Source organism: Emydura macquarii, unplaced genomic scaffold, assembly GCF_026122565.2.
Source record: "Emydura macquarii macquarii isolate MOO-44397 ecotype Brisbane River unplaced genomic scaffold, CSIRO-AGI_Emac_v2 contig_2863, whole genome shotgun sequence".
Taxonomy (NCBI): Eukaryota; Metazoa; Chordata; order Testudines; family Chelidae; genus Emydura; species Emydura macquarii.
Window position 1 is genome coordinate 2762680 of NW_027133000.1, and position 27397 is coordinate 2790076.

Below are 27397 nucleotides of genomic sequence, written 5' to 3' on the forward strand. Positions count from 1 at the left end.
ACTTTCTAGCTGCTTCTTGCTTCTGCTACCACCCCAGAGGTGGGAGTGTCTGTGTCTTTGCCTATAAAGAGCTGCAAAGCCCAAGTGTCAAAGAGCCCTGGGGCTGCAAAGAAGACTTCCCTGCTGCCTTTGGAGGAGGAACTACCTTCCGCTCCAGTCACAGAGTTTCTATATACAACTGAGTGGGTACGTTGAGAATGACACAAGTCAATACGTCTTTGCATTCTGCAGAGTAAGGATGGGAATGACGGAATGTGTGGCTTGTTACCGACCTGTACCAAGACAGCCTGAGTATTTCACATAAGATGTCTAAAACTAGACTGGACAGCGTACTAGAAAATGCAACTGTAGAGAACAATCCTGCATTGGCAAGGTAACCTAATAGGTGTTTTTCTAACATGATTTATTAATTTCTTGTACAGTCTGTTCACTTTCTTGCGTCTGCCTGTGGCAAATAATTTTCGCTTTTAAAAAAAAATGTGTGTATGAGTGGTACCATAGGATGCTTTGTTTCTCTTGTAAATACTTATTTAATGTGGGGAACATATTTATGTATCTCATAAAAATGTACATTTTGTTAACCAAGAGTTACAAGGAGACCCTTTGGAGCAGTTCTACATACGTATTTGAGCAATGGTTTGTAAGAACTCTTAAATGTTTGTTTGAACTTTTTAAAATGTTTGTTTATGTTTTAGACCACAACGTCTTTTGTAAAAGTCCGCTCCTTGCTCTTTTGATGCTCATGGGAGTCTTACCATTAGCTATAGTGGGAGCAGAGTCTGGATATAAATCTTTATGAATTTACCTTCTAGATTCATTGGATGAATGCATACTTAAGATGGGACCCTATGCAGAGTAAAATAAAACTTAAAAATCCTTCTGGAATGTAGTGACTTCACAGGAGAAACTGATTGAAATGTAGTATCTTGGTACTTGGATCTTTTTACCCTGATCTGGTATCTTGGTGTTTTGGGGTTTTTTTTGTTTTTTTTTCTTCAATAAACAAGTGATTAAATCATACTTGGGGCTAGTTGCTTTTCAGCTTTTTTTGTAAACAAAACCATTTTTTCAATGCTTTGAGCTTTATGAAATCAATCCAAAAAAAGCCCCCAAACTTCTTAAACCAGTCAACTTTTTTTATATTCAGAACTCAACAACCAGTGAACAGTTTGTTTTTGATACTGGAAAGAAAATTCTATTCTAAAAAAGTCTGTCAAGTTTTGTTGAATGAAAGTTTCCTATTGGATTATAACCCTATAAAGAGAGATTTATACATCTGAAATGTTAATATAGTAATATATCTGTCGGACTACTACCAGTGTAAAGTTAACCACGTGCTTAACATTTGAAGGATTGGGGCCTACAGGAGCACGAGCAGTCACAATTTAAATTAAAATATAGTCCTACTATTTGGATTAATTTAAAGAATGATAGAAAATTAATGGGTTTTCATTCTACCTCTTTGCGTCTTACATTTACAGAAGGTGGTAGTTCTGTAGAAGAGCTAGGTATTATTATTATTAGGCATTATAATATAGTTATGGTGTTTACAGGTGCTGTTATTTGAGAATATTTTAGCGTATTTCTTAATGTAGTTCATTCCTATCTAGAATTTTTAATAACTGCATTTACTTTTGTAAAATTAGGATAGGGATTAGTTAAATATGTAAATTAAATAAAAGCTGACCTAGAGCCTGCACCATTGCCCATTAAAGTCAATGGGAGTCTTTCTTTTCTGTTGGTTACAATGGGCATGGTATTTGGTCCTTAGTGCTGTTGGGCAAGACTTCTTAATGGGGACCCTTGATACCTAAGAAATATATAGAGATGTTTCTGTGTTCTTCCCAAAGACATTTTTAAAATGTTCCATACATAGTAGGTCCAGTAAGCAGTGGCATTTGGAAAAACCCATAAAATTTTAATGGAGGTGGGGCTTTTACTGAATACAGTTGGGAAGCCTTATACTGTTGGCTGAAGAATTGCAGAATGAAGAAACAAGCAAATCTTCCAGACTTTCATCCCCTGATCGGCATCTAGTGAGTGTGATGGGTCTCTAGATAGTGCTAGTCTTTGGTTCCTTCTTAATTGTTTGTTTATTACCTAATCTTTCAAATGAACCTACAGAGCAGAGAGGACAGGGGTGCTGGAACAGTTTTTATAGTGGGGGTGCTCTAATGATGGAAACCATGTATTTGGTGTTTGTTATTACTACTACAAGCCAGGAGATGCAGCAGCACCCCTAGTTCCAGCACCACTGGGATAGTACTTAGGATGCAAAATGAATATGAGAGAAAAAGTATGGTTGGAAAATAGGAGCGTGACACTCTCTAACATTTTTACTTTGAAGTGTTACCATTAGTCTGTAGGCAACTTGAGCTTCTTCAGGCTTTCTGAATAAACTGCTATTTTAGAGCTTTGGTTGAGGTGTTGACTCTCAAATGTCCCTTTCCAGGCCATAAAACCTTCTTGTGAAAACTTTTGGAAAACCTTATAAACAAGCTAGTTCTCACAATAAAGGGCCACCTGCTGGTTTAGGTTGCCCTAATGACAATTATCTGCAGTGGAGTTATTCCTTATTTCCACCAGCACTATTGAGAACAGAATTTCAACAAAGCAGTTTACTTTCAACAATGTAATTCTACTGTGGCCCTCATTACGAGACTTCAAAATTACTTTCTACATTACCAGTTTGGGTTTATGCACACGCAGTATTCTTCATTGTCATCTGTCATTTTGTTTGCAGTCCTGAAAAAGCAATAATATATACATAAAATCACTTGTGCACCATTTTAGGCCTCACTCTGTAATCAATCCACACTGACTGAAATTTCCCATTGACTTCAAGGATGCACAATGTGCAAAATGATTGCTAGATTGGTCATTCTCTTCTGAATTTTGCCAGATACTTCAGCTTTTAAAGGTGCCTCTATTAAGTAAAATTTAACAGTAGAAAATTATGTGAACACAGTTTCCTGAAAGACACTTTGTTCTCTTATCAGTCACAGAACAGAATATTTCTCAGGAGACTCAAATTATACACCAGGAATACTGTAATTTTTAACAACTATTTTTTGTCTAAAATTAGATATCATATTTAGAGGCAATCTGTTAAGCCACACACTTACACTAAGGATTTGCAAATTTCATGAGTTTTTAAGAATTATTTGCTTTGGCAGTGCACACGGATGCATTACAGGTAATATCCTACCATACCATCAGCCATTTGCAGTTTGAGGTGGCAAAGACTAAGCAATATCTGAAATCTCAGCTTCCATTTCTGTAAGCATAAAACCGTTTTCCCTGTCAATCAAGTTCTCTTACAATAAGAAGACACATCAATAGGCTATTAGGAGGCAATTGACCCCATTGGGCATTAAAACGGTACAGTCACACCTTGTAGTAAGTCTGTCTTCTTGGCTAATATAAACATATTATTGGACAAAATGCAAGTTGAGCTACTTGAGAAGGAAGTGCAATATTGGGTTCACAGTATAGAAACTTAATTTTTATTCCTAGAAATTTATTCTATTTTGCCAACTCATTTCCGTGCAAAGGAAATGACTAGTCTGTTTTCATTATTTGTGCTGAGAAACATACAGAAAAAAATAGTAAACAAAATGATATTTTTAGTTTCTTCCTGTCTATTTATTGACATAAGTCAGGATATATTTAAGAGTCTGATCTATATATGAGCAGTATCTCTTTAAAAATCCCTCTTTATATGCATGTCACTTAGCCTCCAGGAACAGTCTTCTGGAGACGGTACTCTTCTAAATGTTCTTATCTAATACAAGACTTTACTGTAAAGCTGAAATTATTAGTAACAAAAATACAGATTTTTGGTTTAATTTATACTTCTATAGGCTATCAGCTCACAAGGTAATTTCACAATATTAATGCAGGATGGACAAAGCAGATCCTATGACACTTTATTTAGTATGGATACAATACTATGGTACTCCTAACAGAAGCTGGGAAGATTAATATAACACAGACACTACTGTCTTCATAGATCTGAATCTGCTGGGAGAATTATTGTACCATGGACTCTACTGTCCCAGAAGATGCTGTGAGACTTTTAAGAACTAAAACAGGCATTGATGGGAAAGTGTATGTAACACATATACTACTGTCTTCTTGGATCTGTAGCTGCTGAGAGAGCTGTTTAACCATTCTGGGCATTACTGTTCCAGCAAGATGCTATGATATTTTAATAATGACAACAGGCACCACTGTCCCAGCATATCTTTGTTTGCACTATCACTGTTACAGATTGTTAGCATGTGTATGAGTAACATCCACACAAATAGAAAATAGTATAGCTACAACAGGGTAGCCAATAAGGAAAAATACCTATATTAGCAAGTACTTATGGTCATTGATATGAAGCTTAATGGAATTATAGTAAAATAAAATTTCTTTTACCCAAGTTCATTAGTAAATCCTGTATAAATTTTCTTGGAGGATGGATATTTGTATTGCCAAAGGTTCTAGGATGCTCAGAAGACTTCCAGGCCTTGAGGGGTGGAGGGCCATGGAGTCGTTCATTATGGCTTCTCACCCTGTGGATACCTGTGGTCTTGGAGTCATTTATTACAGCTTCTTGCCTCACCCTGCCCCCTCACATCAGATACAAAGTCATGTATAGATCCTCTCAGTACTTTTATAGAGTGTGCTGTCAGATTGCAAAGTAGTCCTGCCGTATGGATGACGAAAATATATTAAGTTTCAAAAATTCCCCAGAGGACAGTTTTCTTGGAGAAATCCTCAAAATGCTACTTTTTGGTTTTGTTTTAGCTCAACTGTTTTAGGACCCATGATGACTGTGAGTTTTTGGATGTCTTGTATTTGGTTTTCCCTTTTGCAGAAGTTCCAGAGGGGTAGCCGTGTTAGTCTGTATACAGCAAAAACAACGAGAGTCCTGTAGCACTTTAAAGACTAACAAATTTCTGAGGGCATAAGCTTTCAGGGGCTGCAACCCACTAGATCTGTTAGTCTTTAAGGTGCTATAGGACTCTCTCGTTGTTTTTGCAGAAGTGTAGATATGATCCTTAGATGCCCCTCTTTTAACACCAGGTAAGATACGATAGAGCTAATGCCATGCTTTCTTGTTATCATAGTAATTATTTCAATCCTGTTTTAGTGAAACTGCCTTTACCAGGTATGGTGACCCATATGCCCATGAAAATGGGGAATGTCACAGTTCTCAGGGCCTGTCCCAGTCTTTTTATTTAAAAAAAAAAAAAAAGTGTGTGTTCAGATAGCTACATACTCTTGACTCTGGCCAGCTGAGCCATTGAAATTGATGAGAGGCACATGAAAGACCTTCCCGCTAGGATTTTTTTCTTAAACTTGATGAACAAGATAAGCTAATTAATCACTATCAGGTGAACTATGAAACTTCCAAAGTGTACACTTAACTAATAAATGCAGCTTTGCCTTTCTGTTACTGTTGCTCTTGTTCCCACCTCCTCCCCATTGCACACCTGTTGCATCTTGTACCTATTTAGATTGTAATCTCTTTGTGGCATAGACTTATTTTTCTACAATGTCCTACCTAATGTGACCTCAATTCTGAAAGAGGCATGTGGGCACTATCATAAGGCAAATGTACTGATACCTTGTTTTACCCCTCTATCTCTAAGTCAGTCTTCCTTTTCACTTAAGTCCCCATCAGTCTTCCAGTCCCCACATAGTCAGATCCTCATAGGCTCAGACTTATTCTGATTCAGAGCACTTCTGTGAGCAACAAACCTATGGCCATCTCAGTTACATCTGTCTAGCTATCGTTGTCCTTTTCCACACTTCTCCTTCATCAAAGGTTTTGGGCCTTTAGGTACAGGCCCTATCTACATGAGAAAGTTGCACCAGTCTAACTTAAATCACTTTGAAATTTGATGCAGCTAAACAGGTACAGAAGACTTATGAACATTTATTTCTGTGTAAGTGGCTTATTTTGGTTTAATCTAAATTAAATCCTAATCGACCTAAAGTAAACTGAATTAAGAGTGTCCTAACTTCAATTTTTAAATTAATTTTAAATTTATTTTATGTTAAAATGGTTCAACTTCTTCATGTAGAGATGCTCACAACACAGGAAGTACAGTAAAGGAGATGCAGAGGGATAAATACATTCCTTCCTTCACTGTAATGTATCTGGTTTTTTATGAAAGAGTTAATTGACTGACTGAGGGGTTGGGGGGAGATTTCAACTTTTTTTCCATGTAGCCTTCAATCCATCTTTACTAGCTGCTATAAAACAGTTCAGAAAAATAAATACCCTTTATGGACTTCCTGCCTTTGTTTGGTTATGTCTACACTGCAACATAAACCCATGCTTGAACCCGGGCTTAAGCCTAACCCTCTCGTGTCTATACTGCAGTTGCACTAACCCAGGCCTCAGACCCAGTGTCCCCGTACCCTACAGGGCTGGAGGGTCTGAGCTCGAGTTAAGCTGAGACGCAAGGTCTGAGACCTATTGCTTTGCAGTGTAGACACAGCCCCTCTTGACTCGGGTTCCGGGAGTCAGTCAGAAGCATCCCACAATTCCATGGGACAACTTCCTTGTTCTTCTCTATCCCAAAAGTGTGCAATCTGCTCTACTGAAAATAGAAGCTACCCCCTCAATTTGCAAACAGCAGTAGCTTAGGTCAGTGTTAACTATTTCTCTTCTGATCATCAATCTGCAAGCACACTGTTGGAGAAACTCCTGGGTTTGCAATGGGCAGTGAACTGATCAAGCCTTTTGCAAAGTGAACTGCTTCCTGGTAACCTGCAGGACAGGCAATAAAGATTTCCCATGGTGCACCATGGTCCCAGGGCTAGAGCAGCCACATTTCAAGGGCAGAGGTAGGGTGACCAGATAGCAATTGTGAAAAATTGGGACAGAGGGTGGGGGATAATAGGCACCTATATAAGACAAAGCTCTGAATATCGGGACTGTCCCTATAAAATTGGGACATCTGGTCACCCTAGGCAGAGGGCAATAGGGATTCTGGGATATGGTTACTTTGATTCAGGTTTGTGCACTGCAGAATGGACAGAATGGCCGTAATTTCAAGCATGGGTTAGAAAAGTTGAGACTCAAGCCCAGGGTTCCCTAACACAGTCAGCTGACTCGAGTCACACTAGCCCTGGGTTTATGTTGCAGTTAAACATACCCAAAGTAAATTTATTCCTCAATCCATACTCTAATCTCAAGTCACCCCATTTTCATTGCAGCTCTGCAAAACAGCCTGAAACAGTTCAGCATTATTTTCTGATTAGCTGACTGAGTGATAGTTGTCAGAAGGAACTTACCTAGGCAAAGTGTTACACTTTTAGCAAGGTAGTTTTTAGTGAGGTAGCTAATTCTATATTTGATAGGTTAGTTGTCATTACCACATTATGCCAGTGTATCACTACTCAAAATTATAAAAGCTTATTTTACAAATTCTGGTAGTTTTCCAGTGGAAAAACCTCCTTTCACCCTGTGTAGTTCAGCGATACCTTATTTCCAGCTAAGATATAACATCTTGTTGATATTGGAAGACTTTAAACTTGACCCTTTTATTCCCAAAATCAGTAATCCCTAAACATTGTATACATACATCATCATCCATCTTGGTGTTAATGTCCGACTTTTCTGCTGTTGCTAAACTAAGTAGGTATAGAAAGCCTGAGGGTAGAACACATTTTGGCCATAATTTGAAGTAGTATTCCCTCAAAAGCAAAAGCAATTTGTGTATGCAAAATATTATTTAAGGTTATTTCTGTTTTATTTATCTATATACATTTCTTTGATATTCATCACCATACTCTCTGAACACCACAAAACCACTAATTTATCCTGACAACACCCCTACAAAACAGGGAGGTATTATTAAGAAGTTAAGTGATTTGTCCAAGATCAAACAGGAGATCTCTGGCAAGATCAACAATATAGAACCCAGATCTCCTGACTCACAGTTTAATGACCTAAGCATAAGATCATCCTTCCCTATACTGCAATACAGGTAGAGTTATTTGCATCAAGCCAAGACTTTTGTTTAATTCACCTGCTCTTCCTATATGCTTCCCACATGAAATGTTTATCCAGATTTTCAGGTGTTGATTTTAAGAAAGTTTAGAAAGCTTAACTTATTTTTGTTAAGGCTCCAAGTATCTTGAACTGCCAGCCAGTTCATTAACAGAAAGAGCAAGGAATATTGAATTGTTTCTCACAGTTAGTTTCAGTTACACTTAATCTACATAAACCAATAACAAACTGTTTGCTTACCCACACACCCAAGATCTTACTTGCATTGACACACTGAAGTTCAAGGGTAGTAGTGTAGAAAATGTATGGACTTCCTGTATTATTTCAAGGAACATTGCTGTTAAAGTGAAATGACAAGAAGGGCAAAAGTCATGCCCAATGGTAATTAAAATCTTTTTTACATAAGGAGAGCACAATAAAAGTCAGGCACCTGGTAGGTGGCTCTGTATATTTCCTGTCACAGCAATTCCAGCTTTCTCCTTCTGCTTTTGTCCCTCCCCCACATCAACCTCATAAATGGGGAAACAGCACTTGCTGTTTGTAGATGCTTTATTAGGATGCCAAATGCTGCAGCCTGTGTCTTAGTTTGAGTCTGAACACAGGCTCTATTGAAGCAAAGGGTTCCCATCACCACAGCCTCAAAAGATATGTTAAAAATTGGAATGCCACATTCTTGCCTTGGCTGTACTTTACTTTAAAAAAAAAAAGAAAAAAAAAAGTCCAATTATGTAGTTTGGTCTTTTAACAATTATTCCCATTTAAGTGTCTGTACCATGCAAATTTTAATTCTAAAGAATTAAAAAATAAAAGCTTTTTTTTAAAGTTACAAGTTTTCTAGTTCTAAATTTAACTTCCAGAGACATGAAGTGTATGATTTTAATTGGCTTAATTCATACTTGGATGTTCACTTTTGCTGATAATTTGTTGACTTTGGAGGCTCATTCTAAGGGATGTTGATGATTTAGATTTTACTTCTAATCAACTAGTTCAATTTTTAAAAGTGTGCCCATATAATTTTTCTTTTGTGGTGCTATGTATTAAAGTCTATTGAAGTCTTTCCATTGACTTCAGTGGGAATTGGATCAGACTCTCTAAGCAGATATCTACATAGCAACTAGACACCTGTGACTGGCCTGTGCCAACAACCGGCTTGGGTTGCAGGGCTGTTTCATTGCTATGTGTTCTCTGGGTGAGAGCTGGAGCTTGAGCTCTGGGACCCTTCTACTTTGCAGGGTCCTAGAGCCTGTGCTCCAGCCCAAGCCTGGAAGTCTACACAGCAATGAAACAGCCCCACAGCCTGAGACCCACGAGCCCAAGTCAGCTGCATGGGCCAATCTCAGGTGTCCAGTTGCTGTGTAGATGTACCCTAAGAATGCTATGTAAATGATCGTGTATGAGTAAACATACTTTTAGTTAAATTTCATTTTTGGAAGCATGAGCTGGGTTCCTGTTGACTTCACTAGGAGCGTGTATTCAAAACCAACTGATAGCCCATTCCAGTGTACCCATGCAACTCCCATTGACTTCAGCAGGGGGAGTATATGAGGACTGAATTTGGCTCTCACAAGTTTATTGGGTAACAAGACCAAATAAAGACAGTGTTGCCCCACGGAAGTTACTAAAGTGCAGATGCTGTAGCGACTGCAGTCTGCACAGAATGGTTCTGTTTTAATGTATATGTATGCTTTGCATGGAGCTTTGAGGTGTGGTTTGGAAAGTAAAATAAATTACACTATGTTGCAACATGATGCAAAATAAAAGATTTCAAATGAAAAGTCTACATGATTTAGAAAAATAAGATGAGTCGTAACTAGCGTGTTGGTATTTTTCTTCAAAATAAGATAGAAATTAGAACACTGCTAGGAACATAATCCGTTGTTTTGTGGGGTTTTGTTTTGTTTTCCCCACAGCCTGAAAAAGGCCCCAAGTCAGAAACATTGTTTTGAATCATGTTTTTTTGTTTTTAGTGCAGGATTACTTTCAACAATAAATAATATATTTTTCACATCATTTTAGAAGGACTTTGGGCTTTCACGTTAGACTGCAGCCTCAAAAACACAAAAAACCCCAAGTACTGTAAGTCCCTTACATTTGAAATATAATGAATCAAATTCTGTTGATAATATTCCTCTAACATTTAGACTCTTCCCCTTGCTGAGAACACATTTAGCAGGGAATAGAGTTATCTGTTTGATTACACCTGGCTTATACTGTGGTTGTAAGTAAGACTTTATAAAGAAGAATAGCAGTCATCAGCAATTTTAGGAAATTAACTTGCTTTGCAGCATGGATATTTTTCATAACCTGTCTCTGTGGCCTTTCAATTTGAATATATGGATATATTAAAATATCGTAGTTCTTTCATGCTAAGAGGAACATTCAAGCGTACAAAAATCCACCTGCCTTTCAAATGCTGTCATTATACATGACATTTTTTAATATGTTGGTTAGTTTGAAGCTAATTTGCACTTTTTACTCCTTCACTGCTGAATGTATTGTTCATAGATGGAGGGTGAAACTAGGAGTTGGACTGGAAGTTCTTGAGGGGAAAGAACTGCAGCCCTCTGTTTACATAGCTGTTCCCCTCTGAGGTCAACAGGTTAAACAGTATGCTTTCCTCAGGTTCATACTAATCTGAGTTTTTGATATCACAAGCCTTTCCAGAGCAACAGACTGAAGACATAACCACAAATTTGACTTCAGTATGGTATCAAGCTGAAGGAAAAGTTGGCCTGAGAGCTGGGGAGCTCTTCCAATTGTCAACTTAGTTGTGACAGCGTAAGTAGAGTACAGATGAGTACTTAGGACATTTCCTCAGATATAGAAAGTCCCCCTTCAAGTAAAATGTCAGCCCAGAAGTTTTTTCATCAAAAAGGCCAATATCTTGTAAATGGCAGGGTATGGTATTTGTGGTGATGCCTCTTTGTAATGAGGTGGCTCTGTGAATCAAGACCCATAATTTTAATTTTAGCTGTGGACAGAAAAATTTTACTTGTGTACACCAGTCATGACTAATACGTTTCATCAGTATTGCAGATACTCTTTTCATTTATCTTGTCTTCTCCTCAACCTCATTTGTCACAGATCACCCAAGTCTTGGATAGACGACTGCAGTGCTTGCTTTTTTCCTTTTTTGGCCACTGCTGTATCAAATCTATCTTTTGTATTGTGAGGTAAGATTAAACTTGGGGAAGGGATTTTTAAAAGCACTTCTTTGTTGGTTCAATGGATCTTTCTGACCACTGTGTTTAAATAGCAAAAGGGTAAAGGTCTGTGTCTCCAGCTCCACTTCCCTCTTGTCTAGTGCCTTGTTGGGAAGCTTGATCATCTCTGTGGGCAGCATCCTCCTCACAGCCCAAGCCTGGGCCGGGTCTCCACCCCATCCAGGCAGGAAAGACTCTGGGCAGATTTGGAGAGGCCAACTCTGCTAGGGAAGATGCAATAGGAAAAATGCTATATGGAAAAGGTGTGTTTTCAGATGTCTTTTGAATGATGAGAGGCTATGAACTTGGCAAATGTTAATGAAGATTGTCTCCTTTCACACTGCTTTGTAGATTTAAAAACAAAGGGATTTGTCCAGAGATGAGCTCAGTCAGCATATAAGAAGCCAGAATGGGTTGTAGGAGTCAATGAGGGTAAAAGCAGAGTTTTATAGGGCATCTGTTATACCTGAGGCATGCTAGTATACTTTACAATGAGTTAGGCCAAGGTTATGGGAGGTTTTCTAACAAGAGACATCTAGGGTATGTCTATACTGACAGTGGCAAAGTCGCGGCCGTCAGATCGATCTTTCTGGATCGATTGAGCAGTCAGTGTAGACCCGCTCAATCGATCAGGAAGTTGACGCTAGTAAACCACGCCCTCAAGTGGCACAGGGCAGTGAAGACAGAACGCAGAAGGAAAGCACAGCAGTCAATGGGAATTACGCAAGCTACGCAGAGTAGCTTGTAAAACTCTCGTTGACTGCCGCCGAATCTCCAGATAAGTGTAGACCAGGGCCTCGTCACCCTTGTATAGCATAAAACTGCTCTTTGATACCGTATAACATGTGGCCCACCTTTCATGTTACAAAATACACAATGCAGTAGTTCAATGGTAACTTCTATACAATTCTATTATAACTGCAGCAGAATATCTAATATTTTGTGGAATGGGGGTTAAGGAAAAGTAAACTATTTAGCAAGTTGTAAGCAAACTTAGTAGAGAAAAGTAGCCAAAATGTTGAAATCAGGAGGCATCCTAATTTTATTCTGTTTTATCAAAATTTAAGATTTTAGGTCTTAAAAAACCCTAGATTTTTTTTAGCTGCAAAAGTAGTCTTGATGGGATAAACTAATGTACATTTGTTGAGTCTGCAGTGCCAAGAGCAACAATCTGGCATCTAATTTTTCCAGGACTGGAATTTTTCCATCAGTTAATAGAAATGTAAGTAGAATTATAAGTGGACAAGGCACTAGGGTATTTTTTGCAAATGTTTCCCACCATTGTCACAGGTGGTGCTTCTCCATAGGTGGAAGCAATGATGGGAATCCTGCTATATAGAAAAAGGGAGAGTCTACATATAGACAAGGCTTCTGTAGCCACTGTTGTTTTTAACACAGTGTAGCCTAATGCTGCTTAGGAGGGTGGCATTGCCTGATACTAGTAACATTGGGAAGCTTTTTGCAAAGCAAACCCCTAGTGTCAATACAGCCTTCGTGAAAGTTAAATATTGCTCTGTCATGAATGCAAGATTCCCATTTGATGCCTGGGAGGATGAGATTGATCAAATCTGAGCATGACCATCTGTACAAGATACCAATCAAATATATAAGGCTTCCTGCTTCCTACCAAAGAGTGGACTTAAGCTATCTGTCCCAATGGATAACACACATGCAAGTATTTAAAAACATCGTCTACAGATATTTCTTCAGACCATGGCAAGGACTCAATGGGGATGTGTGCATAGAGAAGGAGGGGAATTCAGAGAATGCCACAGAGATTTGGAGAATAAATGTTCTATGTATGTCTTACCCTCTCTCACACTGTCATATATAAAATATGGAGTATATGATCATAGAAGTTTAGGGTTTGGAAGGGACCTCAGGAGATCATCTGGTCCAACCCCCTGCTCAAACCAGGACCAACCCCAACGAAATCATCCCAGCTAAGGCTTTGTCAAGCTAGACCTTAAAAACCTCTAAGGATGGAGATTCCACCACCTCCCTAGGTAACCCATTCCAGTGCTTCACCACCCTCCTAGAGAAAGTTTTTCCTAATATCCAAAGTAGGTCTTCCCCACTGCAACTTGAGACCATTGCTCCTTGTTCTGTCATCTGCCACAACTGAGAACAGCCTAGCTCCATCCTCCTTAGAACCCGCCTTCAGGTAGTTGAAGGCTGCTATCAAATCCCCACTCACTCTTCTCTTCTGCAGACTAAATAAGCCCAGTTCTCTCAGCCTCTCCTCGTAAGTCATGTGCCCCCTAATAATATTCGTTGTCCTCCGCTGGACTCTCTCCAATTTGCCCACATCCTTCCTGTAATGGGGGGCCGAAAACTGGACACAATACTCCAAATGTAGCCTCACCAGTGGCGAATAGAGGGGAATAATCTCTTCCCTCAATCTGCTGGCAATGCTCTTATTAATGCAACCCAATATGCCGTTAGCCTTTTTGGCAACAAGAGCACACTGTTGACTCATATCCAGCTGCTTGTTCCCTGTAACCCCCAAGTCCTTTTCTGCAGAACTTCTGTTTAGCCAGTCAGTCCCCAGTCTGTAGCAGTGCACACAAGTTCATACCTCCTCAGATGTCTTTTGGCCCAATCCTCCAATTTGTCTAGGTCACTCTGTATCCTATCCCTACCCTCAAGCATATCTACCACTCCCCTCAGCTTAGTGTCATCTGCAAACTTGCTGAGGGTACAATCAACCCCATCCTCCAGGTCATTAATGAAGATGTTGAACAAAATAAGCCCCAGGACCGAACCCTGGGGCACTCCGCTTGATACCGGCTGCCAACTAGACATCAAGCCATTGATCACTACCCGTTGTGCCTGATGATCTAGCCAGCTTTCTATCCACCTGATAGTCTATTCATCCAACCCATGCTTATATAACTTGCTGGCAAGAATACTGCAAGAGACCGTATCAAAAACTTTGCTGAAGTCAAGGTATATCACGTCCACCACTTTCCCCACATCTACAGAGCCTGTCATCTCATCATAGAAGGCAATCAGGTTGATCAGGCATGACTTACTCTTGGTGAATCCATGCTGACTGTTCCTGACCACCTTCCTCTCCTCCAAGTTCTTCAAAAAGGATTCCTTGAGGACCTGCTTCATGATTTTTTCTGGGCCTGAGGTGAGGCTGATTGGTCTGTAGTTCCCTGGATCCTCCTCCTTCCCTTTTTTAAAGATAGGTAGTATTTTTGCCTTTTTCCAATCGTCTGGGACCTCCCCTGATCACCATGAGTTTTCAGAGATAATGGCCAATGGCTCTCCAATCACATCAGCCAACTCCCTCAGCACTCTCGGATGCATTGCATCTGGCCCCATGGACTTGTGCATGTCCAGCTTTTCAAAATAGTTTTGAACCTGCCCTTTCACCACTGAGGTATCGTATAAAGGTTTTATCATCATGAGTTGGGAAATGGATGACTAACTCATGAATGATAACCACCAGACTGCAAATGTATCTTTCTCATATGCAGTATCAGCATCATTTTTCTTCTCTGAAGATGAAGATGTTGGTATTTACTAAATCTACAGCTGGATCTAGATGCAGATTTTCTGCGTTCTTGTCAGATAAGTAGCAGTTTTTGATTTAGGAGACAGATTGGGTTATTAATGTTGTCTGTGAGTAATGGAGTACAGTTGGCTGATCCATGGAGCAAATACCTGTTAATTGAACAAGTAGCAAGTGTTACAAAATCTGTTACAGTGCATCTTACTAATTGGATTTTCTTTTTATTTTAGAAGAAGGCTTTTACTTTCTAATAAGCAATTTCTTCAGAGGCTAATTTCACTTCACCCTGCCCCTGAGTAAAATGCTGCTGTAACCACAAACCCTTGTAAACTGAAACATCTTTGATCTTGACATTTTTGGAGTTGTTCTTTGATTCCAGTGAGGGCTGCGTAGTTGCTCTTTGCCAGATATTTAATCCCATACTGCTAAAAAGGATAATACTTAACATTTATTGAACATGAAAGATGCTACATACAGATGTTATGAGAATGTTGCTGGAGAATTATCATCAAGTCAAGCGTCAAGTTTTTGTTTATTAGAATTTCATTGGTACAAACAGAGTTCTTATTCACCGCTATTCTTTTCATTCGATATAAGGGTGCAATAGGTTTTTTCTATACTATATATTAAAACTGTTATGGTTGCACATCAGCAAATATAACATTATAGAGTATCTGGAAAAGTAAAAACAAATTGGGATAGCCTATTGTATAGTATCCTAATGATTTAATTTTTTAAAAAACATTTTATCAGTTGACTTTATAGGAGAATTTTCATTTAAAAGAAGAACTCTAAAAGCATAGACAAATGCCATAATTAACATCCTATCCTGTATTTTTTTACAAAACTGTGGAGGATTTAAGAGTGTAACTAAATCATATTTTCTTTTTTATAGACATTTCAGGGAATAATCTTCTGCCAAACATCAGTACATCACTTCAGAAAGAGCCATGTTGAATTGCTTGTCTCTTTTTCTATGTCAATAAATGTAAGTTTGAAGCTTTTAAACTTTCTAGTATAACTTTGCAATATAAGGGAAGAGGGAGAAGCTCCCACAGCTGTCCTCATATTTGCTGGAAAGTCTTGGGAAGTCTAATGCTTGTAGAGTTTACAAATTCATCTGGATGTAACCAGTTTGAAGCAGGGCATTTCAGCTGATGGGATTTGTGCTCCATCAGATCATCTGCATGCGGCTTCTAAGTTACCCCAGGTTGTTGGGAAGTCTGTTGGAAACTGATGGAGTATTTTAAGGTTCAAATATTTGTGCAAAAGAATGATTAATATATATACCCTATCTTTTGAAAATATTCCTGTGCACTTGCTGTTGGACAAGTAGGATTCAAGAATAAAATAAACGTGAAATAGGTCAGTAATTAGTATCATGGTTTAAAACAAGCTTGACAGTGGCAGACTTTAGAGAACTGGGGAATGTACCTGAGGCAAACTACTGTCATTTTCTATAATTAATGTCTAGGGTTGTGGGAAGACAGCACAAAGAATAAGAGAACAAGTTGTCTTAAGGGAATGTATTGTGTCCTAAAGAACCATCTGGGACAAGGGAGGAGAAAGAGAGGAGGACATAATTGTTACTCTTAGAATAAAAAGAGGCAATGAATTTCTCACACTGGTTGAGGAAAAGACTTTCTCCTGCTAATAGCAAATCTTGAACCTGCAATCCTACCAAAAACAAACAGATAGGAAGTTGCATGGGGTATTTGACTGTGATAATTTTTTTAAATGTGTTTTTCATGTAAAGTATGACCCACCAAATCTAGGAAACACAACAAAAGAACTCTGAATAAGGGCTTTCATACAAGTTCTGGTGATGTCACAAACCACTCCAGTTTTGCTCTCGTGGTTTCCAGGAAGTTTTTGGAATCCTTTGATCTGTTGTGTTGCCTTTCAGTTCAGTCTTCATATGTACGTTTTTACTTCCAACTCAGGCATGTATAGAGAAAGTGCATTGATTACATGCTAGCTAAAATTGCTAAAAGGTCTGTCACTTATGAGCAGTGTGCAGAAAGCTCTGGCATCACTTCCAAAAGGATGTGGAGTGAAGGGACATGCATTTGTAGCAGGTCAGATGTAGCAGGGAGGTAGGGAGAAGTAAATATGGGGTGGCTTTTGGGAGGAGGGAAATTTAATTTCCTGTATCAGTGCTATTTGAATGTGCCAAGTATCTAGCCATTTATTCTCTTGATTGAGAGACAGCAGTCCTCCCACATGCTGTGTTGCCATTAAATCTCATAAACTAAGGTACGTGGTGTTAACTCAATACTTGGATGAAAGACCTCCAAAGAATTCATAAGAATTGTCTTACTGCTTGTGGGTTCCAGGAAAAGCTGGTCCAAGAAGCAGTCCTTTTGTATCCCAAATTGTATCCATTCCTGAAGTGACACATACCCAGTCAATATGAGGATAGTGTAAATCCCCCCATTATTACTGCATTTTCTGCCTTTGTAGGCTCTCTAATCTCTCTGAGCATTTCAAAGTCACCATCACCATCCTGATCATGTGGTTGATAGTATACTCCTGCTGCTGTACTCGTATTGTTCAAGAATTGAATTGACAATTCAGTAAATGAAATTCTTTCAAATAAATAATGAATAGGAATCCTTAGGGTGTGTCTACACAGGTAGTGCTCAGGAAAGATATGCCAAATCAACTAAAGGTGTAAATTTTGTGTGTGTTAGTTAAAGCACATTTAAGCCCCCATGTGGATACTCTAATTCAGAAGTGAAATGGTCTGTTTTTGTTTTAGTTTTATCCAGTGAATTCAGTTGTATATCTGTTAATTCAGTGAATAAGCTAAAAATAAACTCAGGTCATTTTACTTCTGAATGAAAAAGTGTCCACACAGGGTTTAATGTGTTGTAACTGATGCACTTTAAATTTGCATCTTTTGTTAGTTCAGTTTAGTTTCCCTGAGGGCCCCTATATAGACAAGCCCTTTGTATGGTGCAGTGGTTTTCAACCAGAGGTACATGTACCTCTGGGGGTATGCAGAGGTCTTCCAGGGGGTACATCAACTCATCCAGATATTTGTCCAGTTTTACAACAGGCTACAACAAAAGCACTAGCTAAGTCAGTACAAACTAAAATTTCATACAATTACTTGTTTGTTCTGCTCTATTCACTATACACTAAAATGTATGTTTCTATTCCAATTGATTTATTTTTACAATTATATGGTAAAAATGAGAAAGTAAGCAATTTTTTAGTAATAGTTTGCTATGACATTTTTTTGTATTTTTATGTCTGATTTTGTAAGCAAGTCCTTTTTAAGTGAGGTTTAACTTGGGGGGGACACAAGACAAATCAGACTCCTGAAAGGGTACAGTAGTCTGTAAAGGTTGAGAGACATTGGTATAGTGCTAAGAGGTGCTGTTGGAGTTTCTGTCTTACAGATAAAATATGAAATGGGAGTTCTGGTTCTTTGTGACTTTGACTATTCAAGACACTTTTTGCAAGAGTATGGGGTGTTGTTCCTGATGTCCTGAACAAATTCCAGTTTGAAGGATTATATTTGCCCAATCTAAGTAGGCTGTTGTATAATGTTGCTTTGATCTGTTGGAGCTGCCACATTCAATCTCAGAGGTGAAGTATGCATCAGTGCTGGAAAAGGTGGTCCCTGCATATACTGTTAAAGCACTTTGGACTCTTTTGGGATCAAAGAGGCTAAACATTTATTTTGTCCATTATTTTTGAAGTTTTAGATGGATGGTTTTTAATGTACTACTGTACAATAATCTTTAATGAATGTTTTATGAGTATTACTATTTATTCTGTAAATAAGAACTCTTATTTTGCAGCTGGCACTGCATTCCTTTCAGGAATAGTGTTGGGAATAACTTGCCAGACTGCTAACTCCATTGCCATTGTGTCCCATGGCACTTGTGGTTATTCTGGAATATTTTCAGGATGAGACAAGGTGAGTGAGGTAATATCTTTTATTGGACCAATTTCTGTTGGTGAGAGAGACAACTTTCAACCTACACAGAGCTTTCCCTCAGGTCTGGGAAAGGTACTCTGAACATCACAGCTAACTGGAGGGTGTTACCTCGCCTACCTTGTCCCTCTAATATCCTGTGACCAACACAACTACACTGCATATTTTTAGGATGTCTCATGTACAGAGTGAACTCTTATCAGGGTGACATATAGCATGTGACTTTCTTTTTTCTTTTTTATTAATTGCTCATTGACACACCCTATAGCAGAGGCATTTTGAATCACGGATTACTCAGTGCAGTCTCCACCCTTTAGACATAGTGACTAAACTTTTACTCTCTCTTTCCATCTGAATTCTGAGGCACTGTTTCAATCTTTACCTCTCTGCAACTAGATAGAAGATTTTGAATTTGAAAGAAGAGAGCCAATGTTGTATGTGACTGCTTTAAGGTGGAATGCTCAATCCTTTTATGCTGAATTTCTTGTCACCTTGACCACTGTTTTTCTTCAAGTTTTGTTTGGTGAGGGGGAGAGAGTGGCATTTGGATAAGCGTTTGTGGTACTTGGGTTGTCAACACACCTTGACAATTCTGTTTTTCACAGGATAATCTTTTGTTGTATAGTACTGCAGTGACACTAGACAGTGCAGCAGCAGCAGAAAATTTGAGTCAGAGAGCATAACTATGTTGATGAAACAGCAGACCCCATAAAAAGTGGGACCCATAGGTCTGGTCATAGAGATTTTTATTTATTTTAAATAGTGATTTTTGCCCTTCTCATTATGTCTGATAGTCCTTAACAGTTCACCCCAGGCACGCTGCCAGCTAGCTAGCTGGATCCCTCTAGAAATAAACCTTGTCCATGTGTAAACTTCAATCTCTACTCTTTTATTTTTAAAAAAGAAGTTCCTTAAAGCCATTCTCAATACTGTCCATGGAAGAGGTTTTGTCAAAATACATAATTTGTGTACAAACTTTCTACAGTTCCTCAAAACAAAAGCCATTTAAGATTACTGGACTTTTTTGTGATTTTGTTTGTTTATGTTTTAAAATCTTTTCAGCCACAGTAAAACTACTTCACTATCATAGGTCTATCAGGCTTATGGAATATTGGTTGTGAATAATATCTATACTTTAATAAGCAGCAAGATACGGTTGTAACTATGTAACATTTCTCTGCAGTGTTACTGAATATATATCAGTAGAATCTTTATTTATTTTCCCCAGATGTTAGGGTTTCTGAGCCATAACTTTTCCTCTGCAGTTTTAAAGTTTAACTTACTGCATTTTTTCCGCTAGATCTAATCATATTGAAATTCCTTTTGAACCTAGTAAAGGATAGATTCTTTAGGATGTGGGATTAAATGCTTTTAGTAGCTTTTATATGACCCAGAGAATTAGTAGCTAGATAACAAAAGTGCAAACGTTTTGTTAATAGCAGGTTTCCGGGCATGGTTATTATCCTTAAAGTCCCTGGTACAAATTTACCAAGGTCTGACAATCTTTTAGCGCTTTATATGCTAAAAGATATTTTAAATATACCTATGATTTTTGCCAAAGAAATCTGACGCTAACCTTTTCTTTCTTTGTCTGAAAGGATGATGAGAGATAATACTTACCATTTATAGCACTCTTCATCTTCAGGGAGCTGTAGAAGCATTCTCATGGAGATAGAAATCTGTCCCAATTTTATAGACAGGGAAACTAGGCAGAGACAAAACAATTGTAGAGGGAATAACTATCAACCCCAGGTGTCAATTGCCAAGGACTGAGTCTTTTGATATCTGGGGGGCTCCACAGTGGCAAGGTAGAGAGGCCTCCCGGCTGCCTGAAGACAGGGGCCTCAGACTCCCATGGTTGGTAGGAGGAGCAGTTGCAGCATCTACCCACAATTCAATTTAAGAAGAAAGATCACAGCTGGGACATGGATAAGCGTGATGTGGCTGCCCAGTAAGAGTGTGACCCCAGATGCATGACACTTCTCATTGCTGCAGAGCTATTACCCATGATGATGGATAAGAAGGAAAGAACACAGCTAGATTGAGTCCCAAATTGAGGTTATAGGACTAGATGGGAGCTAGGGGAAGAAATCTTCCAGTTTATATAAACTGATAACATTTGTTTTGCAACTCAATGAGGGGCAAATGTAGAATTCCAACTGCCTTTTTTGCAAAGTCATATTTCACAGTAAGATAACCTTTGAAGAATGTATCCATGATAATCTGGTTCTGCATTTGTGTGCATATCAGAACTCCCATTGTCCTCATTATTATTCTGAAATGCACAATAAATGCAGGGTCAAGTTCAAAGATGGTATATCCATTACGGATAGTGCTGTTGTGGCCAACAGGAATCTTTTCTTTGACTTTAGTAGCTGCTGGACCGGGCCCTAACTAAGGAAGAGAGCACTGAAAATCTCTGGTTTGAGGGAAAACCATTGCTTTGTTCTAAGAAAACTGTATCACTGCAATCCAATTTTAAATGTCCTATTGAGCTTTAGTTTGGATTGGGGGCAACTGCTGAATGGGCAGGGTATCAAGGAATTTCTTTCAGGATTGTTTAGAAATTTCTATGTTAACAGGTATCAGTTTATTCTCGTAGACATATGTTTATACAAGTGTGGGTACAAACATCAGTACTGCAGTTCTAAAAGTCTTGAAGTGCAGTACTGCCAAGCATATTCACGGTAGGAAAATATTTTATGTAACAAGTAAACTTATGAGAATTTTGCAAACATTTGTTCACACTTAATGTTTGTTACGATCTTGGCTCAAGTCAAGTCTGACAGTTTTATTTTCACAAACATGAGTTCCAGACTAGACATGAATGGCAGTGCTGCAAATCTAAAAGCTTTCCAGGGCCCTGTCTAGCAATGTGCTGAGCACTGTCTACTTCATTGCCTTCAGTGAGAGTGGAGGGGTACTCAGTATCTCTTGGGTTCTCATCCCAACTGTATCCCAGAAGACCATATCCATTGTAGGAAAAATATTATGTATAATTTGTGATAAGTAAACATTTCAAAATATTTGAAAAACTAGCAAACGGTTCATTGACATATAAAGTTTTGTATAATCTAAGATCAGGTATAGCATCAATATCCTTCTTTTACATAATTTTTCCTGGTCATACAGCATAAGTAGTTTAGCTGTTTCTGAACTGTCTCCAAACCGCACATATACTGATCTGTCTCTGGCATTCCTTTCAGCACATCCCAACCACCAATATAAAAACAGATAAAAATATTATTTAAAATTTTTCTCATAAGTTTTCACATGCCCCAATAAAGCTATTTTGCTTTAAAAATAAAATTTATTGGAAAACTGATTTTCATTTAAAATCTAAATTTATAGAACAGCACATATTTAATGTAGAAGCTATAGAACAAATGCCCATATTATGAATATTTGTTTAAAATCCTCTATAAGGGCATTTTAATCAGTGTAACAGAAATATCTCACTATCCTTGCTTAAAGCAGTATAATTAAAAATTAATAAAAAATTTGTAAATTCAGAACTTCTGTGCAGATGTTCCAAGTGTCTTCAGTAAAGAATTTAATGCACAAATCTTAGGATTTGTGCAAGTATTTTAAGAAATACCTGTTGGTTAGATATTAAAAAATCAGTATAAATGTTTCAAATGTTCTCAGACTGGGGGTTGGGACTCCTCAAGGGGTCGTGAGGTTATTATGGGGGGAGGAGGGGAGCTGTCAGCCATATGCATGCCATGGCTGCAGCTATCAGCCCCATGCATGGCTGACAACCAGAGCCCTTCAGAGTTGTGTGGCCGGAGAGCAGCAGCTGCTGGCTGTGTGCTCTGAAGGCAGCACTGACCCCAGCAGCAGCGCAGAAGTAAGGGTGGCATGGCATGGAAGGGATCGTCATTTTTTGTGGAGGTCATCACAGCCTGAAATATTTTCAAAGGGGGTCCCAGAAAAAAAGTTTGAGAACCCCTAGCACAAAGACAGAATGAACCTTGTATGAAAATCCTGAGATTGACAAAGAAGAATACATTTCATATGTTCTTATACACTTACCTCTTCACACCGAAGCTTTCTTAAAATAACAACGTGGCTGAAAATAAAATAATTGATTGGTTATACAGCCCAGAGAAGATTTCTTGCCTATAAGAGTAAGAGAGGACTACTTGCCAAGAATGATAAGAACATTCTGCTACCACACATTTAGAAACTGCCTGTAGTTTATTATAGTCATTTACCTTTTTGTTTTATAGACTCTGCTCTCTTGCTTTTTTCTCCAAATTTGTTGTCTTTGAAACACATTAATTACACTAGTAATTCTTATTCTTATAACATCACTGACTAAGCAACTCTGTTCTTGCAAAGGATATGTTGTTTTTTTGGGTTTTTTTGTTTTTGTTTTTTGTTTTTTTTTTTAAAACAGGGATATCCTTGTTTACCTCAGTCTTTGCAGCTCAATCTTAAGTGGCTCATTTAGGGAGACTAAAATTGCATCCACCACATTGTAGAAGGCTACAAACCACAGCGATGTTATGTTCTGATAGCTATAAAGTGTAAGTCTGAAGGACTGGATCCCAATGTGATGAAAAGATGATACAGTCCAGCTTTTCCTTGGGCTTCTTCCAATTTTGCTATAGTTGCAATGGAACCTTTCCATTTCAATCTTCTTACAGTGCAGTCTATTAATAAAACAAAACTAGAGTTTGGACAGCTATATAATTTTAGTGGGTAGTTGTCATAGGGTGACAGGTTCCTTTAAGAGGGAGCAGTTGGGCCAGTGCACATGTGACTCATTAGCTGAATCCCAAATGGGCTTTAAAAAGGGCACATGGGCCTCAGAGGGGAAAAGATCTGGTGACTGAGAGACCAGGTGAGTCAGAGGCTGAGAGGGCTCAGGAAGAGGCAGATGAGAGCTACTTGAGAGAGGCAGGAAGGGGCAGGTGAAAGCTACCTGAGACCCAGACAAGAGAGAATTAGCAAGGAAATGATGGAAGCAGTTGCTTGGGGGAGAGCTGAATTTGGAAGGACAGCAGTAACTGGGAGCTGCTGGTGAGTAGCCTGGAAGAAAGCTGTTGGGTGAGAGCTGACTGAAGCTGTAGTCCCTTGACAAGCAGAAGGCATAGACAGTGGCCCCTAGGAAGAGGGGAAGATCCAGCTTGGTCAGGGGAAGCTGAGCACAGAAGCAAGCAGATTTCTGGATATGACTCAGAGTCACGGAGGAATGGAATGCTGCAAGATGGGGAGCCCTTGGTATGAAGATCCGAGTGAAAGGCTGTGGGAAGACTGATCACTCTTAGGCTTGAGGAGGCAGATGCTGGGTTAGAGGCCAAAGGAACCGAACCCAAAGTGCTGTTTTGACTCTTGCATGGGTGACTTGCTGGTGATGTCCCTGGAGAGGGGAATAGGAAAAACCTGCTGTATGTTTAATTGTGGAAACTGGAAAATGGTTTTACTACAAAGTTTGGGGAAAGAACTACACTGGTATATGGAATATATTATACCCAGAGGTGGGCTTAATATCAGACACTGAAAGACTGTTCCTTTCATGGGCAAGAGGAGGAGGGAAACCAAAGCAGGTGACCTTTCCATGCTGCAGCTTGCAGCAGGAGGGCATCACAGGTGGGGGTTGCCTTATCACAGTAGTGTAACTTATGCCTATACAAATGCTGACTAACAAAGGCCATTTATTATGATCTGGCTGCATCCCCTAGTGGACAGTCCTCAGTCTGTTTTATTATTGGACTCAACCTTTGGATCCCGTGTGCTTCCAAGCCAGCTGGTCAGGGCAGAGTACAGACACTGTTTCTAGCTCTGGGCCTCCAAGAAACATTTCCAGTCATGGATTACTTGATTGCCACCCTCTGTTGGGAGGTGGATCTTGGCATTTCAACCGCCCAAGACCCTGAATCCAGTTCTGAGACCTCCTGAATCTCCCCAGTCATTAACATGACCTCCAGTCATCTCCCCAAGTCATAAACACTTGTCCAGTGTTCTACCTCACCGTGGAGTACTTTTGTTTAATGTTTGATTCCTGGGAACCACATGGCAGGTAAGGTATGGAACACAGGTTTTAATCACAGTAAATTTTACCTTGTAAAGCATATGGAAGTTACTGATATTTGAGAAGAACAATGAAAACTATACACTGTTTCCCTGGGGCTATGCTGACCTCTTCTTGTGAGTCCTAGGTCAGGTGGGTAGGCCCCTTCCTTGATTCCATCTGTTGTCTGGGAATGGTCAGCCAGAGAGAGAGAGAGCCTGGAGCAGATCCTTCTCTTAAATAGGATTTCAGTTCCCTCTCTCATGTGACCAACTGATCAGCTTCAGAACCCCAGTCAGATTGTAACTGGGAAGTGCCTACCCCCTTTTTCCCCAACACCAAACTGAGAAAACCAGTTTCCTTTGACCTGGCCACTTTCTTTAGCAAAACCATTGTTCTAGGGATGGAGCCCTTTGATTGGAAGATAGTCAAAGTTGATTACTCTTTTGTTGCCCTTCAAAGCATTGTCCGGCTTTACAGTAAGCCGCCATTGATCTCTTCTTGACCTGTAGGCAATTACAATGTAGGTCATATTCTTAATTACAGTGTGACCATCAACTAAAAGTCAGTTTGATACAGACATTACACAGATCCTTCACACTATTGGAAACATATTTTTATTGTTCTAAGAAGCAAGCTACCATCCTAGCAGATTTCTGAAAGAATGTGATGATAGTTTATAGTCTCTAATGGATTGTCAGCTGTCACTCTGAAATATATTTAGTACTGCTGAAGATGAATTAACTGCTTGCTGATTGTCACTGTTCCATTCACCTGGCTCTTAAAAGGTGAGCATCTCTGCAGTATAAGTCTAAAGCTGACATTGGCACCAGTTGAGTTCGCATTATGGTGAGTATCAGGGAGCACAAAGTGCATTTCTCATGGTTCCCATTAATAGTCTTAGACTAAAAATACAAAGGCTTTGTCTAAATCTTGTGATGTTATAGCTGAAATAGCCTGTAGTGAGGTGGAGTGGCCTCGCCTCCCACTGACCCAGAGGGGGAGGAACCACTCTCTGAGCCCCCATGGGTGGAGCCAGGCCAGGCTCACCCCTCCCACTGGAAGTCAAGGGGCGGGACAGGAAGTATAAAGGCAACTCAGAGCCACTGGAGGAGACGGACGCTATCTGCTTTGCAGAAGACCCCTGCCATGCCGAAGACTGGCCTGAACTGTTGGAGTCAACAACCGACCAAGACAGGAGCTGCCAGGACTACCACTGCCTATCTACCCCAGGGAGATGGAAGACAGCCACTGACCCAGGTATCTTGAGAGGAGGGTAGAATTAGCCCAGGGACAGCTGACCCTAGTTTGGCTGTTTTGTGGCCTGAAACCAGGTCTGTGTTTCAGCTGGATCCCCACAGATCCCATGGTGTAACCTTCTGCCACTGTTAGGGCGCTGGAGTAGGGTGGGCCCGGGTCTCCCTACCCTCTGCTGCCAACCCCACCTCTGGAGTGGCAGCCACCCCATAAGCCCAGAGGCCTATTTGCCAGCTCTGCCCTGCCCCGCCCCAAGGCCAGAGCCCCTTAGGCTGCTTGCTAGCTCTGTCCTGCCATAAGGCCCAAGCCTCTTTGAGTATTTGGTCCGAAGCCCTGCTTAAGAGCCAAAGCCCTAGACTGTTTACCTCTGCCCCACAATTCTCTTGTCAGTCAGCTGAGCACATAGTGAGGTGGAGTGGCCTCCCACTGACCCAGAGGGGAGAGGACTACTGCTGACCCACTTCATAGCCCAATGTTATATTAATAAACATGTGAAATTTATAATCTTTTCCTCTACTTTGCATATCCTGAGAGAACTAATTAAAAAGCAGTATTGCCATACCTGCATAAATACAGGGTTTGGTGGTGTTTCTCAGGCCATCAAGACCGCCTCCAAAATCTCAGGATTCTTGTTTGTGCCACAGATGCTAGGCAGCCGACTCAGTGACCACAATAATGGCATGAAATAGACTTAGGGCAAAGTAGAAAGTTAATGGAGATGTCAAACAAGACAATTGCAGTTCTTGAGCCCCCACCATTATCAAAGTCTACCTAAAGTGGCTCTCTTTAAATTAAACCTTGACCACTAGGTATGCTTTTCTTCAAATGATCTTGCTATACGGGAAGAATATATTTAAATATAAAGAATTAAATTCCATTTGTGCAAAGCCATTGACGTCAGTGAGATTGCAGTAGTGCAACTGATGCCAGCATAGGGCTCTGTGACGGGCACCTTCTGCTCCAGTTCTCTTTGCTTCGCACAGACTGCTCAGAGACCTTATCTTGTGTAGATATCACCATGCAGTTTATTTACAGTGCTACACTCCACCACCTTCTCCATACGAGTGCGGTCACAATATTTATGATATCCTTTAGTTTTACTAGCCCTTCTCCAAAGGTTGAGGAAGAAAATGTGTCTCCTCCCTGAGAATGCTCTTTTGTCAGGTGCTACTAACCTTTCTTTGTCTTCTGTTTCTCTCCCCTTGCACGTCCTTCCTGTGCTCTTTTATCTGGTCTCCTAGTTAATGGGCTAATTAGCTCATTAGCTACCTGTCCCTAATCTGATCTGGTAATTAGAAACTCCTCTCCTGAATCATCCCCTCCCCAGGTGCTTAGTTCGTTAAATAGTGACCAGAGTTCTGAGTCAATTGCTGATTGCCAGAACTCTGTCACAGGCTCCTATCATATACTTTTAGTCTCTTGCATTTGT

At 39.7% G+C, this 27397-nt stretch overlaps 1 protein-coding gene and 1 long non-coding RNA gene across 7 annotated transcripts in view; one reads left to right on the forward strand and one right to left on the reverse strand.

Moving 5' to 3' along the window:
- SGMS2 (sphingomyelin synthase 2) overlaps window positions 1-27397 on the forward strand; it is a 67833-nt gene that overhangs the window by 10727 nt on the left and 29709 nt on the right. For 2 of the 6 annotated variants that reach the window (XM_067568228.1, XM_067568227.1), the window contains 2 exons: window positions 232-373; window positions 15639-15731. The gene's annotated coding sequence lies outside the window, so the exon portion shown is untranslated. Of the gene's footprint in view, window positions 1-2; window positions 374-11101; window positions 11191-15638; window positions 15732-27397 lie in introns of those variants that run through there. The other 4 variants (XM_067568230.1, XM_067568229.1, XM_067568231.1 and 1 more) reach the window with 4 other exon arrangements.
- Window positions 24300-27161, reverse strand: LOC137166483 (uncharacterized). The gene is made up of 3 exons (XR_010923709.1): window positions 27144-27161; window positions 26531-26658; window positions 24300-25217 (listed from the first exon to the last, which is right to left on the reverse strand). It is a non-coding gene; the product is annotated as an uncharacterized lncRNA (long non-coding RNA).